Source organism: Solanum pennellii, chromosome 1, assembly GCF_001406875.1.
Source record: "Solanum pennellii chromosome 1, SPENNV200".
NCBI lineage: Eukaryota > Viridiplantae > Streptophyta > Magnoliopsida > Solanales > Solanaceae > Solanum > Solanum pennellii.
The window spans coordinates 61,880,471-61,900,660 of NC_028637.1; the positions used below are offsets into that span (position 1 = coordinate 61,880,471).

Genomic DNA, 20,190 nt, shown 5'->3' on the forward strand with positions numbered 1-20,190 from the left:
TCCCTACATTTTTTAAATATTACATAATTCCCTTTTTTTTATTTTAGTGTAATTTTTTAGATACATTACACTCTCTCTCCTATAATACACATTTACCAATTTTAATGCCTATTTTTTCTCCATTAAAACACTCAACCTCTTAAATTAGTTTTTGAATTTTAAATTTTATCCATTTAAACACTCAATTTTTTAATCAGCTTTTTGATTTTGAATTATTAAATTTAATTAATTTTAAATAAAAGACCAAATTTTGAAATTTTGAATTTCAAAATTCAAAAAATCAGGAAGCAGGATAACTTGCATATCTTTCTACCGTTTTATTCTTACTTTCATATTTTTTGCTTGCTTACACACCAAAAACATAAGAATCAGTGCCTCTTGCCTTAGAAGAAGTTAAGGTGATAAAAACAAGTAGACAATCTTCATCTCATCCCAATACATTCGCCCAGTTACCACTTCCCCTTCCTCTTCCTCTAGCATCAACTTTGCATAAGGCCAAACAGGACTCAAAGAGTAAGTTTGTTAGGCCTACATTGTCTGGGGTTAGTATTTTGGTACTTAAAACTGTTTGCTGAAATTAGTAAAAATTTTAAGGAATCTAGTGTGCTTGCCGATACATTTGAATAAGTGTGTATAGTATTTTAGATGGTGAATTGATACATGAATTTGTTGTGTATCATAATATTTTATATGTATCATGAAATTTTGAAAATTGTTATAATGTATCATTCAATAAGTTTAGTAAATGCGTCATCAACTGTGCTTGATGATACATATAGAATCAGTGTGTACAGTGTTTAGTCAATTCACTGATACATGTAGTAGATATGTATCACATGTTTTGCATATAATATGAATTTCTGAAAACTGATATCATGTATCAGTAAGGTATTAGTTGTTTAGTTGATGTACTGATACATGTTTTGAAAATTGTTATAATGTATCATTCACTAAGTTTAATAAATGTGTCATCAACTGTACTTGATGATACATATAGAATCAGTGTGTATATTGTTTAGTCGACGTTTCTGATACATGTATTAGATACGAAATTGAATCTCCAACAACGATTCCGTCGATTTTGTAACTTTCATTCTGCAATTTGTTCACCCAAATTCCGGAATGTCTCATCAAAATCGAAGTATTCATCTTGAAAAATCCACTGTAACAACAATAAAATTACTGTAGTTCGAAATTTAACAGATTGTTCAAAAAAATTGTTTTCAAAATAGATGATATAATCTTTGTTTTTCAAAATTTGAAATTAATATCCAATTAAGTGCTGATTTTATGTTGATTAATGATATGTTACCGTAAATTTAGCTGTTTTATTAACAACATTAACTATACCGTTTTTTCCCCTTTTTTTTCTCAACAGTTTAAAATTACCATGTATCATTTACCATGTATCACTAGAGTCTAAAGTATCACGGCTCAACAAATTTAAGGGATTTTTTGTAAATACTAAATTTGTCGGGACAGAATGAAATTATTGAATTACACTATGAGATTCCTTAAATTTTTACAAAATTTAAATCTTGCAAAAAATATTTGTGGCCTTTTGGGCATATCAAAATTTTGCTGAAAGAGCCCTGGCCCATTTCCCTAAAAAAGAAATTAAAGTATACAAATGATGTATATTGTATATATCCAATTCGTTTTGGACTGTTTGAGCTCTGTATATTGTTTTAATACGCAATTCTCGCTATTCCCCTATATTTTTCATATTATTTCGGCGTATTTGTACCTGTACTGTTTTTTTATACCATTTTAATACTGTATATCGCTGACCAAAGGTGTATACCAATGTACACAGGCTGTATCCTATGCATGTATTCATTCACTATTCCTGTATTTTACCTTAATTTGACGTCCCTGTACGTTAACCTGGAATTCGCATTTTTTACACCTATTTATGGTATAGTGCGTCTGTATATTAGTGTATACAGGTTGTATATCAGCATGTTTTTCAACTTTCGAAAATTGAAAGTTACCTTTCAGCAGCGTATTTTCACTGCTATCAAGCCAGATTTCAAATTTTGGCCTCCTGTACACATTTCAACCTGTATATCATGGTATAAACTGTGTATATAGCTGGTATACAGCTTCTCAATATCTGCAAACTGTAATTTCCAGCAACACATATTGCCATATTTCGATCTGTATTCCAGTTTTGAAGCAATCTAAGACTCGACGAAGATGTTCTGAGCCTTTATGGCTCGATGAGGAAGTGCAGCGAGACGGAACAAAGTCCAATGAGGACTCGAGAAGAATTTTCACATGCAATAAAACAAGATAGAGATATTAAAAACGAAACGAAAGATAGTCTTCACCTATACACCACATAATGATCAACGACAAATGGAAAAGCATCAAAGAGGAAATATAGCTTCCACAACACACAATCTAGTGACTAACTTATCATAAAAATAAAATAAATAGATACAACAAAAGATGGAATAAAATAAAACGGGATGAAATAAGGAGATTTAACCTTACATGTTCAGTTAATTAGCAGTAGCTCCTCTCTTTGACATCAATGACCAGGCCATTGGAAGTTAGGGGGGAGAAACAATGAGAAAAAGAACTTGCTACAGTTGGAAACACCACCCATGCAGTTTAAAGATGACAATATCGCTTCCAAGCCAAGTCAACGATTAAAGAGACACTTATTAATACCAATATGCAGATGAAGAAATTGAATCAAGAGCCAAGTGGAAAAGGCAACATGCCGCTTTACATATTAGAAGAGGAAGAGATGAACAAATCACAACAAAATAAACCTAGGTGGAAAACAATTCTCACCCCACTGTGATTTATCTAAGCATCCGAAACTTTAAAAGGGAAGCTATGAAACAACATCATGAAACTAAGGCCAAACATGGGACTAGGATTGCATTATGAATCTTTGAGCAAAATGTAATGAACTTACATTCCCCAAACTCAACTAAAATGGTTAAGATTTGACAAAACTTAAACAAAATAGAAGCAAAGATTCAACTTCGAACAGAGCATATTGTATTATACAACCATCCTAAGGTTAAGAAAAGAATAAAAAAATGAAGAAAACCATCTACTATGTCAATCAAACAAGAAATAGAATGATGAATGTCCTTCATACCAACTAGTTTGAGGTCTGCCCTAATTTCAAAGAAAAACGATCAAGTGAATAACACTCTATGGTGCTTAAGAAAAATGAGAATGAAACTAAATGAACTGCCGCATCGAACCAGCAAACAAAAGGACAAATGACAAAGCCACTTGAAGAGAGGAACAGGGAAACCACAACAATATACGCAAATATCAAATGATTCAGCTCAACCAAGTCACTGGATCACACTAGGACATTATAAACTCAGCAACACACGTCTACCAACCAACCACAAAAAAACAGTGATTCTTAACACTGGAAGACCAAAATATGAAAAGAATGTCGTCGAGGAAGAAATGTTACCTTTTCGGAGAAGCGAAATAGAACAACACGAGTGAGGAGGTGATGGCTTTGCTACAAAACTTCGAAGTAGAAAGAAACAAACCGGACGCTGGGAAGACGAATCTTAGACCTCAAATCGAGCTAGAGTTCTGTGTGTATGCACTCCTCTCGGTATCCGCTTTGTGTGTTATGAGTATTTCTCACCAGGAATCTTCTCAACCAAGATAAAATATTTCCCGAAATTTAAACTAAGAAATCAAAAATCCAATCCCAAAATTCCACACCTCCAAAACCATTGGGGAGAAGGGTATTTATAGGGGGAATTACTAGGGTTTTCGGGTTACGATGGCGGGGGAAAATCAGAAGAAGGCTGGGGCAAATTCGTTATTTCGCCCCCCGTTTCGAATTGGAATCCCCCTAAAGGATAAGGCTGAAAACGTCACCAGTACGATATTCGTACGATTCTTTAACGGAAAGATAAGAATAGCCGTTCGATTCCCCCTCGAGGACGAGAGGGGTCCTGAGATTTCGCCACATCGCTGCTCTCTTGTACAAATCTCTGCCCTCTCTAAAAAAAATGTACGAAACGTAGTGGAATCGATGATAAAAAGAGACTCACGCGCGAGGGAGGGAAGAACAGAGAGGAGGGCGTTGTTCTTTTTTTTTTTCTTGGAAATGCGCGGCTGCATGAACACAGAAGTCGTGAAGAGGAAGAAGGAATAACGGGTTTGGGAGAAAGTGTTGGGCTGGACAAGGAGATTGGGGTTGGGCTGGGAATGAGAAATGGGCCGGATCATTGGAGAATTAGGAGTGGGTTGGGAATTAAAGGTCGGCTGAAAATTAAAATAAATAAAGTGGGCCTGGGAATTAAAGGGAATTTGGTTAGAGAGGAAGAGGAGGGAAACAAAGGTTGGGCCTGGGAATTTAAAAATGGGCTGGAAATTAAAATAAATAGAGTTGACCTTGGAAAGGGAATAGAAGGGAGTGGGCTCACAATTGAAGAATAGGCCCAAAAATTGAATTGAGTTGGAAATATAAGATGGGTTAATTTAATAAATAGCCAAATTGAGTTAGGATAATAAATTTGGCTAAATCATAAATTAGCGAATTAGTATTAATTAATCAGCGAGCTTCTTTATTTTATTAATATAATTATTTTATTTGTAAAAATAGTGATTTAAAATATAACCATAATTTAAACTGAATTAGTTTAATAGAATACTTACTAAATATTAAAATATTTTGAGAAATAATCTTAAAATGTACCAATTATATACATAATTATATCTATGTTATGTAAAAATTATAAGAAAATGGCAAAAATATCCAAAATAACGCAAAATTTATATATTATTATTATTTTTTCTCCCAAAATTTATAAAACTAATTATTTTGAATTGTTTGAAAAATTTAAGAAGCTCGAGAACTAATTTATACCGAGGAGGGTCGAAATTGGGTGTCAACATATATTTAGGTATACTTTAGTGACTTTTGCCATCCTTGACATATCAGCTAAGCATACCATTTTTTTATAATTTTATTTCTCCCAGTTTCTCATATTCTTTCACCTTGCTATTTTCCCTTCTTCATTTGTGTAATTGACTCTCTTCTTTTCTTTCTTGTATTTCTTGTATTATTATTTTTTTTTTACTTTTGTTTGAACTGATTCATGAGTCACTATACTTTTGTTCTTTCTCTGTCTTTGTTCTTTCAACCCCACTTTCAAGAGCATTCCTCATAATAGCCATCCTCAAGTCATGGCTTTGCCATGAGTCAAAGCACAAAATACCCAAAGTTGGGTCAGGGCCATAAAAAGGGTTGTTTACTGCATTAGCCACCCTCAACTTATGCTTTTGGCATAAGCTGAGGTGCACATGTCCATGGAGGGACCAGGGCCAACACATTATTCTTAGAAAAGATCAGTTGGGATGAAAAAGAAAGGTCTAGTTTAAGCTCAAATCATTTGGATCAAAGAAGGATTAATTTCATTTGGTTTTCTTTTTTTAGGCTAAAAATGGGCTACATTGAACAAGGGCCTTATGATCCTTTCCTAATTGTCTATTACAGCTTACTTTTAGCAGGACTAACCAGGCAAGTTCTAGCTCAGTACAAATACTGGACTATTCAAATCTTTCTCACACTCACTTGACATCTCATTATTCCACCAGATTGTCAGACACCTAGTTCGAATTTTAGACTTAGGGTCATGCAGTGGTGTACCTCTATGTCATGCTTAGAGCCACACATTTATCAATTACTATGCCTAGTCATGCATCATTTTCCATTTTATCAGGATATTATTTTAGCCATCATGCTTCAGAATTAAACTATGTACACAAGATATAGACATGCCGGTTCAATAGAAAAAATAATCAGTCACTTGGGGAAAAAGAACACAGGCAAGAAAACCCCAAAAGAGGATAGTGAATTGGGCTACTCAGACTTTACCCTAGCACACACTTTCCATTTACCCCACCCCCAACAAAAAAGACATGCAATTGTCCCCAATGCATAAAAAAAATTGAAATACAAGAGTGGTAGGTGAAGCAAACCTGGGGCGCAAAGCGCCGACGATCAGCAAGCTGGTGGGTCCGGTTCCCCGGAACCCACTACCTCTGTAATCTGGACACCCTCAATAGTTTCCACAGCATCGACAACACTATCAGCAGTGCCTCCCGCTATCTCCACATTTCTGGAGCTAGATGCCACAGCAGCTAACTCTACTGCCCTCATCTGACGCGCCTGCTCATCAGCAAGCGAGGCTCTATTCGCAGCCTCCCTCCCACGGGCGCTTCTTCTTTCGTGCTCGAGCCTCATCCTCCTCTCGACCCCTACGCCTTTTGGCATGATCTTTAGGGGGAGGTGGTGGAATCTCAGAAGTGGCAAATAAGGCCTCAATCACTATGTCTTCAGCAGGCTCTGCAGAAGGGGCCTCAGACTTAGGCACCCTAGCCTCTAAGATCATATCGATGTCTGCGCGAAGACTGTCGACCGTAGCCAGAAGGGTCGACACATCCACCTGAGGGGCTGGTCGGGCTAACAACTGTAACTCAAAAGCATCCAAGCGCTGATGAACCTCAGCGATCTTCCGCTCTGTGTGCTGGACCATTCTCCGCTCCAAGCGCTCTTCTGCCTCAGCCATAGACCTCTGCATCCAAGGCTGGATGTGATGCAGAAGTCTAGTCATCTGTGCCTCTAATTTCTGGACCCTAGCAAGCGGGACGAGAGCGGGGAAAGGGGCTGAGCGAGAGGAGCTCGGGGCAGTGCTACTACCCGGGATAGACTCGAACGGGGTAGTGTCAGTGGAAGCCGCTTACGTAGCCATGGCGGGCCTGTGCTACCGTATCAGCCATATTGTCACGAAGTGGAGGCAACTCTGGACGGGGCCCTCTACGTGGAGCCAACTCATTGGCCTCATCCTTGATGAGGCCGATATCAACAACGCCCAGCGGGGTCTTGAGCTGATCAATGTGCCATATAGGCACACCTGCGGACCTGCATAGAGAGAATATCATGCACGGGAAAGGGTAAGTAGTTGTGACCTTAAAAGCCCTCTTGTGCATGACCGCCTGTAGAAAAGCAAAGTCTACCTCAAACCCGGCTATCATCGCCGCCATCAGTACTGCACTATCCAATATGACTATATTATCAGCGGCTGTAGGGGAAAGGCATGGGCGGAAAATAAACCACAAAAACTTCGCCGTATCAAGTAAAGAACCCAACTAATGAGGTTGGGATCGTTCCCACGAGAAAAATAGTTCAGAATTAACTTTAATCTATTATTACTACTATTTAGTCAATTATTTCCTTGTAAAGCAAAGACGATAAAGAGTTTTTTTTACTTCTTAATGAATGAAAATAACTAGCTAAATTAAAGGAGACAACTAACAGCTTCAAATGTTGGAGTTTAATGAATAAATCAAAGTAACTAGGGTTTACGTGTTCCCCACATGTTCATAACTTGTAATTCTAACTATAACAATTCTTTCCTAGTATCTTGCATGCAAAGTGATCAGTTATGTATTTCTAAATCCTTGGTCCGGCATCTAGAAAATTTCACTCTGCACCTTGGTCCGGCTACGTGTGTTGCTATACTAACCCTTACCTTTACCTCATATTAAGCATCATATTCGATATTTGACTAAGTTATTACCTCGTACCAATCAATACTAGCCTATTCGATAGTATACACTAAATCTATCTTGACAATTCTTTTCCTATTATCTACCTCCTTGGTCCGGCAAGTAACATTAAGGCGATTTCTAACGTTGTCCATCCGTTAAAAAGACTTTTAAGCGAAAGAATTATCAATACATGCAAGACACTATTCTAGAATTGTTATTTTAGTTAGGTTTTACCTCATTATTCGCCTATGGTTCCCACAACCCTAGTTATGGAGTTTAGTTACTTATAGTCATAATCACAATATTCAAATATGTAATATAAGAATTCATGCACTTACTTCAATGAGAAATAATAAAATCCAAAAGTTCACTTGATTAATCAACAAAAATCACCAACAATCAATTACTGCAATTAATTGAAGACTGAAGATTCTCTAAAAGTGTAACACTAATCACCAAGTCTAATCCACAAAAGAAGCTCAAATAACCAAGAGTCTAACAAAGAGTCTAAAAAATAATCAAGAATCTAACCCCCAAAACGAGGTTTTTCGAACTATTTATAAAAAATAAAAACCTTATTAAATAAGGACTCTATTTGCTTGAAATCTGTCGAAACGCGGCTGGGTCGACGGACCTCGCGACGGATCGTCATGGTCACGACGGACCGTCATTGAATCTGTCGTCCCATACTTGTGCAATATCTTCTGCTGCTCTCTTCATTACCCTCAACGGCAGGTATGATTGATCGTCACAGGCACAACGGTCCGTAGAGGGTCTCCGTTCCAAAACACTTGAACTCTTGGAATTTGGGTACTGGGACTACTTCTCTGACCTTCATGACAAACCAGCAGGGCGGACCGTCAAGGATACGACGGTCCGTCACGCACTCCGTAACCCCACACTTGGTAAGAATTCCCCATCTTCCTTTATCAGCTGCACTACGATGCCACCTACGGACCATCACGAGCACGACGAACCGTTACAAGCTCCGTAGGTGGTATTTTTCTGTATTTCTTGCTCAAAAACCTCCGCATTCATCTTTTAGACAGATTTCCTGAAAATAAAGAGAAACTTTCATAAAAATTAGTACAAAAAGGCTTTTGAACACACTAAACTTAAGGAAAAAGTATTAAAAATATCGTGAAACCACGGTATATCATCCATCTGTGATAAGATTATGTCCCTTTGTGTATAACCTTTAAGTCATCATTTATTCATAAATCTTATCATAAGTCATAGGAACTTAACTCCTTGTATAAACATGATCATAAGCTCTTTAGGTGTAGATGAGAATTTCCTTTCATAATAACCCCCTTCATTTGTGAGATTAGCATATTATAATAAAGTGTGTAAGGCATACAAGAGAACATCATAAACTTGAATTATCATATCCTTACCATGATCTCACATATAAAATATTCATAGACCAAAATTATTCATACTTCAATAGCATAGTAACATCATTTATAGGTTAACATAATCATCATAGAGTAATAACTAATTTAGAAGACTTACCTCTTGCTTCCAAGAACCTTTATAAGGAACTTATGTTCAATACATATCAATCATCAAATAACATAGTGAAATGATCAATAGCATAATCAATACTAACTCTACAAGTCATATACAAGATCAATTCGTAATATAGGATAAGAGAAACTGTCATTAAGAGTTCATTCAAGTCATAGTTTCAATCCCAATGTTTACATGTTATCAAGTAGTAGAGATAGCCCAATCAAAACCATCATTTATAGAAGGAACATGCTTCACATGAAATTCAAACATTCCAAGTCAAATACCCAACAATGCATAATTAACCATAGAAAATCATTATACTTCATCAAAAATCATAAATCTAGAGTTAGGAAGAAAACACGTTTTGTAGAGTAAAAACCCTAGGAGTTGAATTCTTGAAAACCATCTTTGAAAGGACCTCTTGGGGAAAGGAATCCCAAGATTGAAAAAACCACAACTTATTGACGAATATTCCATGAAATGTATTGAAAAACTTGAAGTCTTTGTCTTCTTCCTTATGTTTTTTTCTTGTTCTTCAATGGAGTTTGGAAAAAGAGCGTTCTTGAGAGAGATGAGAGGAATTCGTTTGATCTGATTTGAAGTGTGTAAAAGTGGTCTAAAACTGACCTAAAATTATCATAAAGTCCAATATAATACCCAAAAGAACCTTCATTTAAATGGGTCTTTTTGTGAAGTTAAATTACCTAAAATACGACTTTAACGAATCTGGAAGTGGCTGCGTGTCGCGGGGCCGATTCCAATTCTTTTTTTCCGCAGCGAGCCTTGTGACATCTCCATGTTGCGAGGACGCCTCTCAATTCTTGAGAAAGTGAACCTCGTGTGGGTTGCGCGTCGCGCAGTAGCCCCTTGGTTCTTGACTCGTGCCTACCCATGTTGGGGTCCTCCTCAAAGACCCTTCGGATGGTCCTTGGGGAGTCATTATCGGACGTTTAGACTCTCTATGCTACATTTTACCTATACAAAGTATTTTTACTATTTTTAGACTTCATTTGACACTTCCAAACCTTCACAAAACATAGGAAGTCAACAAATTCAAATTAGCTAATTTCCAGACGTCAAGGTCTTTCTTTGTTGTTTTGGATCTAATCTTTTCTTAATGAGTTTATTAACTTTACATAGGTCTCAAAACATCATTTTAGTTATTATTGAATAGGCTAAGCTCTAGTATAAGTCATGGAACTTCCGGAGTGTTACATTATCCCCCATTAGGAAAATTCGTCCCCGAATATTTTGGAGGGTAAGGATAGACTCAATACTAGCAGTCTAACCAACAACAACATAAAATCATAATGAGTCACATCTGATAGAAGTACTTCACAACTCCTTTCAACTAATACCACAACATTACACATTGCACTCAATTCATGATGCACAACAATATAAGAGCTCAACATTTCATAACACGTGGTGAGAAATTTCCCTCTCAACATTGTCATGAGCTCAAAATACATCAAGGAGTTACCATGGTATCATTCTTCCCAAGATAACAATAAAACAACAAATCTCAAGAAGACACATGGATACATATTTCATATAAGTGCAAGAATAGAGTATAAAGGAATTTTCTTAAAACTCTAGTTGGTACAACTTTTACCAAAACATTCACCTATCTAAAAAGTAAGTCAATTTCATGATTATTAATTGATTTTTTTATTAGGAGGAGTGTCTAACCTCAAAGAGTAAAAAGATGAGGCAACCTCTTTGTTCCTAAACTTCTTGACTTGGCGATCTAGGATCTTAATCGGAACCTCTTCATAGGAGATATTCTCATCCACCCGTAAACCTTCAATAGGCAGAATGGATACCAGGTTGCCTATGCATTTCTTTAGCATAGAAACATTAAACACTGGATGAACTGAAGCTAGTTCAAAAGATAGTTTCAACTCATAGGGTACCTTCCCAAATCGTTGTAAAACCTCATAAGGACCAATATTCCGGGGACGCAACATCCCCTTCTTACCGAACCTCATCACCCTTTCATACGTGAAATCTTCAAATAGAAATTATCACCTATTTCAAATTCAAGTTGTCTTCTCCTATAGTGTAACGTTCCGCCATAATACTAGCCTGATTCCGTGTCTAGATAGGGGCTGTACGTCCTAGAGTTGTGCGGAGAACTCTAGAACCTTTTAGAAGTCTTAAGAAGGCCAAGGAAGGTTCCATAACATTGTAGAATTCTCTAGAAAAGGGACCAAAGTATAAATATATTAGCGATTTGTAAAGTAAATATAAATTGCACTTTAGTCCCTAGGAGGTAGTATAGATAGAGGTACCCCTCATTTGCAAAGGCACCAAGCATGTTGTAAGCAATCTCCAAGCATAATACAAAAGCCTTCTTTAAAGCTCTCTTTCTTGTTCTTTCTAAGTCTTTCAGATTATTCTCTAAGCGTTTCAAGTCTTAAAGGCTTCCTTGAACTTACAAGATTTTGAAAGATTAGTAAGTCGTCAAGGGCCACATGAAGTCTTAACAAATACTCTAAGTCCGTGACAACGTGGTATCAGAGCTAGGTTTGATACTAATGGAATAGCTACCGAAGGAGACATAAACAGTGCTAGCACCACCTACGTCCGTATGTATGGTAGAAACAAGAACCAAAAGGGGAAGAAACATCAAAAGGGTAATGAGGAGGTGCTGCCTGATCCTACACCTAGCGAGGCACTAAAATCTCATCCACCCTCGACTGCCGAAGCAAGTGATGATGAATAAGGTGGAGATTCCATAGACGTTACTGCTGGAGAAGAATGGGTTGCAAGGGTGGAAGTGGCAAGGTAGGCCGTGGAGATATTAGGCCGGCGCATGAATGTTGCCAATGCCAAGTTCAAGACCCTTGGGGACTTCACCCTTGAGGAGACAGAGAACATCCGTAAGGAGTTGGAGGGTCTTCAACGGGCCAAGTTCCAGATGAAGGAGGCCATCACTTCCTTGGAGTGCTGGCTTATGGACGTGCTTAGCACGATTGATACGCTCAAGGCCAAAGTGAAAATACTCAAGGAAAGCGTAGAGTTTGGAGGATCTACATAACCCAACCATGATAGGGAGGCCAGGGTCGAGACTCCCAAGCTATTTCAAGGGCGTGCCCGACGCTCAAGAGGTGGAAAACTTTCTATGGCACTTGGAAAATTACTTCAAGTATTGTCGGGTAAAGAGTGAAAAGAATAAGATCAACATTACCGTGTTTTATTTGTTCGAGATGGCGATGCTATGGTGGAGGCGCAAAAACGCCGAGATTGGGAAAGGGGCATGCACCATCAACACGTGGATGCAATTCTGTGAAGAATTCAAGAAAGACTTCTTCCTTAACAATGTCTTGTACTAGGGTAAGCACAAGTTCCGTAATTAAAGCCAACGGGAAGCATTCGGGCATGTGTGAAGGAGTTCATAACTCAACATTTCAAATTCCCAATCTCACAGATGAGGACGTGTTGTTCCACTTCATGGATGGACTGTAGAATTCGGCTAAGACGGAGTTGGAGCAGCGACAGGTCAATACCATAGACAAATCCATCATACAAGCCGAGTCCTTGACGAATATCAAGCATGAACGACATGACAAGGCAAAGGGCAGGGACGCAAGAAGTAGTCATGCCAAAGGTGGGGGAGATTGTAGACAAGGCAAGGAGTAGCAGACACATCCCAAGCAACACGACCCCCACAAATCGGACAACAAATAGTTTGTGCACCAGAATTACGCGGAGAAGTGGGCGCAGACCAACAAAGGAGATGGCTGCTACATATGTGGTGGAACGCACGTCTATGTTAGGTTCTCTAAGATGAGGAACCTTGGTGCCATAATACGATAGAAGAAGGAGATGGATGCACAAGAACAAGGGAAAGACATGGGCACGACGCAACTGAGCATGGTTGGATTATGTGGTGCTATAGCCAAGCAGACACAAAAGCCGGGAGATTTCAGCACGCAGTATGTAGACATCTCCATAAATGGAAGACCAACTCATGCCATAGTAGATTCTGGGGCCGAAGCAAACATCATGACGAAGACGGCGAAAGAGAGGTTAGGGCTGAATTACGTTCCAAGCAACACACGCCTCAAGACTGTTAATGCCCTACCGACTCCTCTGTGCGGGGTCGCCCAAGGAGTGAGCATCACATTGGGGAAGTGAAAATTAAAGACGAACTTCACCGTCGCTAATCTATATATATTTTATATCATCCTCAATCAAGAATTATTCTAGCGCTGCCACACGATGATCGCCCCTACCTCCAACGACTGATGGTCGTGGAGCGGTAAGGATCATGCATGGTACCTCTAGTCAAGGTGCCAAAGAAGGAAGGACATGCCCACATATCGGCCATGCAATATTTTGAAGTTCCTAAAGAAAGGGAAACTGACGTTCCTGGCTACCATTGCATGTTTGGGAGAAGACAATGGTACTATGGAGTCCTTGGCGCTGATCATGGAGAAAGTCATTGAAGAGAACAAGGACGTTATGGCGGAAGAGCTGCCGAAGAATCTACCTCCGAGGCGCGAGGTAGATCACAAGATAGAGTTGGAGGACGAAGCAAAGCCACCCGCACATGCACCTTACAGTATGGTTCCACCTGATTTAGAGGAGCTAAGTAAGCAGTTGAAGGAGCTCCTCAAAGCCGGTCACATCCGTCCATCCAAGGCATCTTATGGCGCACCAGTGTTATTCCAAAAGAAGAAAGAAGGGTCATTGCTCTTGTGCATCGACTGTTGGAGGCTCATTAAGGTGACAATAAAGAAAAAAATAGTCCATCCCGCTAATTGCAGACTTGTTTGATAGACTTGGGAAGGCCAAATACTTCACCAAGATGGATCTACGAAAAGGCTACTACCAAGTGCGCATCACGGAGGGGGAAGAGCCGAAAACAACGTGCATGACCAGATATGGAGCATACGAGTGGTTGGTGATTCCTTTAACTTTAACTAATGCACCCGCAACCTTTTGCATGCTGATGAACAAAATTTTTCACCCCTGCTTGGACCAGTTCGTAGTGGTGTACTTGGATGACATAGTCATCTATAGCAACACCTTGGAGGAGCACGTAGAGCACCTTAGTAGAGTCTTCCGAATCTTACGGGAGAACCAACTCTATGTCTAGAGGGAGAAGTATGAGTTCGCCCAGCACGAGGTACACTTCTTAGGACGTATTATCAGCCAAGGAAAACTACGAATGGACGAGATAAAGCTTCAGACGATCCAGGAGTGGGAGGAGCCCACAAAAGTTACCGAGTTGCGATCCTTTGTTTGACTTTTAAACTACTATCAAAGGATCATCAGTGGCTACTCCGCTAAAACCGCTCCGCTGACCGAGTTATTAAAGAAGAATAAGCAGTGGGTTTGGAGCGATGAGTGCAAAAGAGCGTTTGAAGGTCTTAAGGCCATAGTGATTGAAGAGCGAGTCTTCACGTTGCCCCATTTCTCCAAGACCTTCGAAATACATACGGATGACTCAGACTTTGCTATTGGGTCATTCTTAATGCAAGATAGAAACCCAATAGCATTCGAGAGCCGCAAACTAAATGAGGACGAGCGGTAGTACACGTGCAAGAGAAGGAAATAACGGCCATCGTGCATTGCCTACGCACGTGGAGACACTACCTACTAGGGTCCAGGTTTGTGGTCAAGACCGATAATATGGTCACTAGCTACTTCCAATCACAAAAGAAGATCACTGCGAAGCAAGCTAAATGGCAAGACTTTATGGCCGAGTTTGACTACGTCTTGGAATACCAGCCAGAAAGAGGCAACGTCGTGGCTGACGCACTAAGAAGGAAGGCCAAGCTTGCTTCCATCACTACAGCGCACTGTGACATTCAAGATGCAATCAAGGATGGTATGCAACACGATCGACAGGACAAGATGCTGATGGAGTTGGCGTCCCAAGGCAAAAACGGACGCCTTTGGGTAGAAGATATCCTTTTGCTCACTACTGGCCAAAATTTCTATGTACCCAAGTTTGGGTCTATCAGGCAGTGTATAATTAAGGAAAGCCATGATACACCGTGGGCGGGGCATCCAGGGTAGCAATGTACGAGGGCGCTGATCGAGGCTATTTACTTCTGACCACGCATGCGGGACGATATTGAGTGCTATGTGCAGACTTGTCTTGTGTGCCAACAAGATAAGGTGGAACAAAGGCAACCGAGAGGGTTACTAGAGCCACTACCCATAGCATAACGCCCATGGGAGAGCGTCCCTATGGAATTGATCACTTCCTTGCCGTTGTTAGACGGGGTTGGTATGATCATGATCATGGTGGAAAAGTTTTCAAAGTACGCTACCTTTATGCCAGCCAAAAATGGTTACATCACGAAGGAGGCTGCTCGATTATTCTTCAAGAACGTGGTAAAATATTGGGGGCTACCGAGAAATATTATTAGTGACCGAGACCACCGCTTTACCGGAAACTTTTTGAGAGAGTTGTTCGAGATACTTGGCACGGAGCTTCACTTCTCCACAAGTTTCCACCCACAAACAGATGGCCAGACCGAATGTGTCAATGCCCTATTGGAATGTTATTAAGGAAATATGTTAGTGCACATCAGAAGGATTGAGCCAGACTCCTAGAGATGGCGCAATTTTCATATAATTTGTAGAGGAGTGAATCTACCGGCCGCACACTATTTGAGTTGGCGACATGCTAACAACCCCAAACTTCGCATTCGTTGTCGGCTGCTTTTGAGAGTAAGATTTTGGGTGCTACCATCTTGCAAAGGGATGGATGAGAAACTGGACACTGCCAAATCCTACTTGGACAAGGCAACCAAAAGGATGAAGAAGTTTGCCGACCACACGCGTCATCCCACAGACTATAAAGAAGGAGACATGGTCCTGGTACAATTCAACCCGAAACAATTCAAGGCACTAAAGGGCGTCCATCAAAACATAGCGTGTAAATATGCGGCTCCGTTCAAAATCGTTGCCAAGGTGGGCAAATTCTCGTACAATTTGGAGCTACACCCACACTTCAAGATCCATCCGGTGTTTCATGCAAGCGTCGTCAAGACGTACTGTAAGGACAAGGAGGATCCAAGATGGAATCGATCACAATGGGCACCCATAAATGTCACTACCTCGCATGATAGGGAAATTGAGGCTATCATAGACTACCAGACCAAACAAAATATAGGTCAACAAGCCAATGCCATGTTACTTGTGCATTGGAAGGGACAAAGTCTAGAGGAGGCCACATGGGAGAAATATGAATACTTGTGGCAATTCAAAGACAAAGTCCAGGAGTTCTTCCAGCAATGCACCGCGGTCGTTGCATCATCATGTGGGGGAGCGTGTAACGTCCCTCCACAATAATAGCCTGATTCCTCATCCGGATAAGGGCAGAACGTTCTACAGTTATGCGGAGAACTCTAGAACCTTTTGGAAGTCTCAAGAAGGATCGGAAAGGTCCCATAACATTGTTGAATTCTGTAGAAAAGGGACCAAAGTGTAATTATTTTAGGGACTTGTTAAGTAAATATAAATTATACTTCAGTCCCTAGGAAGTAGTATAGATAGAGGTGCCCATCATTTGCAAAGGCACCAAGCAAGTTGTAAGCATTCTCCAAGCATAATACAAAAGCCTTCTTCAATGATCTCTTTCTTGTTCTTTCTAAGTCTTGCAATGTATTCTCTTAGCGTTCCAATTCTTATAGGATTCCTTGAACTTACAAGATCTATAAAGATTAGTGAGTAAGTGGTCGAGGGAAGCACGGAGTCTTAGCAGATACTCTAAGTCCATGAAAAAAACTGTCTTCAATCTATCTCTTATGATTTGAACTTTCTCTATAGCATCATAGATAATCTCGGGACCAAGGAGTGAGAACTGACCAACCTCAAACCATCGAACCGGAGACCTACATATTCTACCATAATGAGCTTCAAAAAGTGCCATAGAGATGCTCGAATGGAATCTGTTGTTGTAGGAAAACTCAATCAAAGGTAGATGATCATCACAACTTCCTTTGAAATCAATAACAAATGCTCTTAACATATCCTTAAGGGTCTTAATGGTACGTTCTGCTTGGCCATTTGTCTGAGGATGAAAAGCCTTGCTAAGTTTCACTTGAGTACATAAACCCTTTTGGAAAGCTTTCCAAAAATGAGAAGTAAATTGGGAATCTCTATCTAAAGTGATGGACAAAAGAAGCTCATAAAGACTCACAATCTCATTGATGTAGATTCTTGTACTTCGGCAGTATGAGTAGACTTTACATGAATAAAGTGGGCAAATTTGGTTAACCTATCCACAATAACCCATATGGAATCATTTTGCCTCCGGGTTCGAGGCAACCTAACAACAAAGTCCATATTGATAGCCTCCCACTCCAAGTAGGAACATCCATGATTTGGGTTAAACCACCCAATTTAGATGCTCGGCTTTAACTTGTTCGAAGTTTGGTCACTTAGCAACAAACTCCTCTATGACCTTTTCAAACTCCTCTATGACCTTTTTTAAACCATCCCATCATTAGACCTCTCTAAGGTCATAATACATTTTGATGGCACCCAGATATATAGAACAACGAGAAACATGGGCTTCTTCTGGAATTCGACTTCTCAAATCCTCAACATCTGGTATGCATAATCTCCCTTGGTACCTAAGAATACCTTTTCCTTTTGGGAGAATGACTCATTGAGCTTACCAAGCGCCAATTCCTTCAACTCCATCAATAGTGCATCAAGATGCTTCTTAGATTGCACCTCTACCACTAATGATGAGTCAGAGTTATGATGGACCATAAAACCACCATTTGGAGAATTTTCTAACTGCACACCTAATCGATCCAAACTATGAACATCTCGCATAAGTTCTTTCTATATTCTTCCACATGAGACAAACTAACCATAGTCATACGATTCAAAGCATCCGCAACCACATTGGCCTTGTCGGGGTGGTAAAGGACACTCATGTCGTAATCCTTCGAAATTCAGATGATCTTCCCTGTCGAAAATTTAACTCATTTTGTGTAAACACATATTGAAGGCTTTTATGGTTAGTAAACACATCAACATGCAAACCATACAAGTAATGTCTTGATGTTTTCAAGGCAAAAGCTACAACAGCTAACTCAAGATCATGAGTTGGATAAATTTTCTCATGAATTTTGAGTTGCCTAGAAGCATAAGAAATCACCTTGCCATGTTGTATGAGGACACATCCCAAGCCCACTCGGGAAGCATTACTATACACTAAAAAGTCTTTATTACCTCTGATAAGGTCAACAGGGAAGCGGAGGTAAGCTTATCTTTCAACTCTTTAAAACCTTTCTCACAAGCTTCCGACAACTCAAACTTCATATTTTTTGGAGTCAAAGTTGTCAAAAGAGAATAAATGGATGAAAACCAATCGACAAACCTTCTATAATACCCAACAAGACCCAGAAAACTCCTTATGTCGGTGGGAGTCAAAGGTCTAGGCTGATTTTTGACGCATCTATCTTCTTCGCATCAACCTTTACACCCTCACCAGATATCACATGGCCAAGAAAAGAAACTAACCTCAACCAAAATTCACACTTGCTAAATTTGGCATAAAGGTTGTGTTCTTTTAGGACTTGCAAGGTCAACCTCAAGTGAATCTCAGGTTCATTTTCATTCTTGGAGTGTATCAAAATATCATCAATGAACACAATCACAAATAAGATAAGGTAATCTTGGAAAACTCTATTCATTAGGTCAATAAACGCCACCGGGGCATTTGTTAACCCAAAATACATAACTAGGAATTCATAGTGACCATATCTAATTCAGAAAGCTATTTTGGGAACATCTTCACCTCTCACCCTAAGTTGGTGGTATCCCTACCTTAAGTCAATCTTGAAAAATTAACTATCACCTTGGAGTTGATAAAATAGATCATCAATTCGAGGGAGAGCGTACTTGTTCTTTATGGTGACATTATTGAGTTGGTGATAATCAATGCACATTCTAAGGGACCCATCCTTCATCTTAACAAACAAGACCGGAGCACCCCATGGAGAAATACTAGGTTGAATAAAACCATTGTCTAGTAAATCTTTGAGTTTGAGGTTCAACTCTTTCAATTCAGCCGGAGCCATCCTATATGGAGGAGTTGAGATGGGGCTCATATCCTATAACAAATCAATGCCAAAGTCAATTTCCCATTTGAAAGGAATTCCTGGAAGGTCATTACAAAAAACCTCTAGATATTCCCTTACTACGGGACTAACTCAATAGAAGGAATTTCACATTTTAGGTTGTTAACCCTCACAATATGGTATAAACAACCCTTGGCTATCATCCTACAAGCCTTCAAAAAAGAAATGATTTGACCCCTTGGCATAGAATTTCCTCCCTTCCACTCAAGAGTGGGTTCATTTGGAAATTGGAACTTCACTACCCTTGTTCTACAATCTATGGAAGCAAAACATGAATGAAGCCAATCCATACCCAAGATGATATCAAAGTCAAACATGTCAAGTTCTACCAAATCAGCAAGAGGGACTTTATTGGGCAGCATTACAGGACATTTCCTATAGACTCTTTGTGCAACCACAGAGTCAACCATTAGGGTAGAAACCAAAATGGGTTTAATCAAAACATCGAAAAGTACATCAAACTTCTTAGATACCAAAGTTGTAACAAAAAAGAGGGTAGCACAGGGATAAAGGAAAGCATAAACATTAATAGAGAAGACTTGTAACATACCCAACACAACGTCGGGAGAGTTCTCCTGTTCACCCCTAGCCTTGAGTTCATAGAAACGATTCCTTTTTGGAGATTCAGAGCTTGGACAGCTTGGTTGAGTTTGGAAATCTCCCTTACCTCGGCTTATCACATTAGGACAATATTTCACCATATGTCCTCCTTTTCTACAACCATAGAAACTATTATTCCCAAAAAGGCATTCACCCACATTTTTTTACCACACTTACCACAAGTTGATCTTTGTCTAGGTGGATCAACATTTCTCCCCTTTTGAGGTTTAGGATTAAAACTCTATCATTGCGATTCTTGGATAAATTTGAAGGACTTGGTTTGAAAACCTCTTCTTGAACTTAGGCTTGTTTTGAACATCAAGCCTACTCTTAGAAGAACTACTTCCAAAAGACCTTGCCTTATTAGCTTCTCTGTTCCTCTTCCTTAGACGAC

The 20,190-nt window shown here is 39.5% G+C and overlaps 1 long non-coding RNA gene across 1 annotated transcript; it reads right to left on the reverse strand.

The window, feature by feature from the left end:
* Nucleotides 1-955: 955 nt before the first annotated feature.
* LOC114076476 lies at nucleotides 956-4,129 on the reverse strand. The gene is made up of 2 exons (XR_003577429.1): nucleotides 1,995-4,129; nucleotides 956-1,162 (listed from the first exon to the last, which is right to left on the reverse strand). It is a non-coding gene; the product is annotated as an uncharacterized LOC114076476 (long non-coding RNA).
* Nucleotides 4,130-20,190: the final 16,061 nt, after the last annotated feature.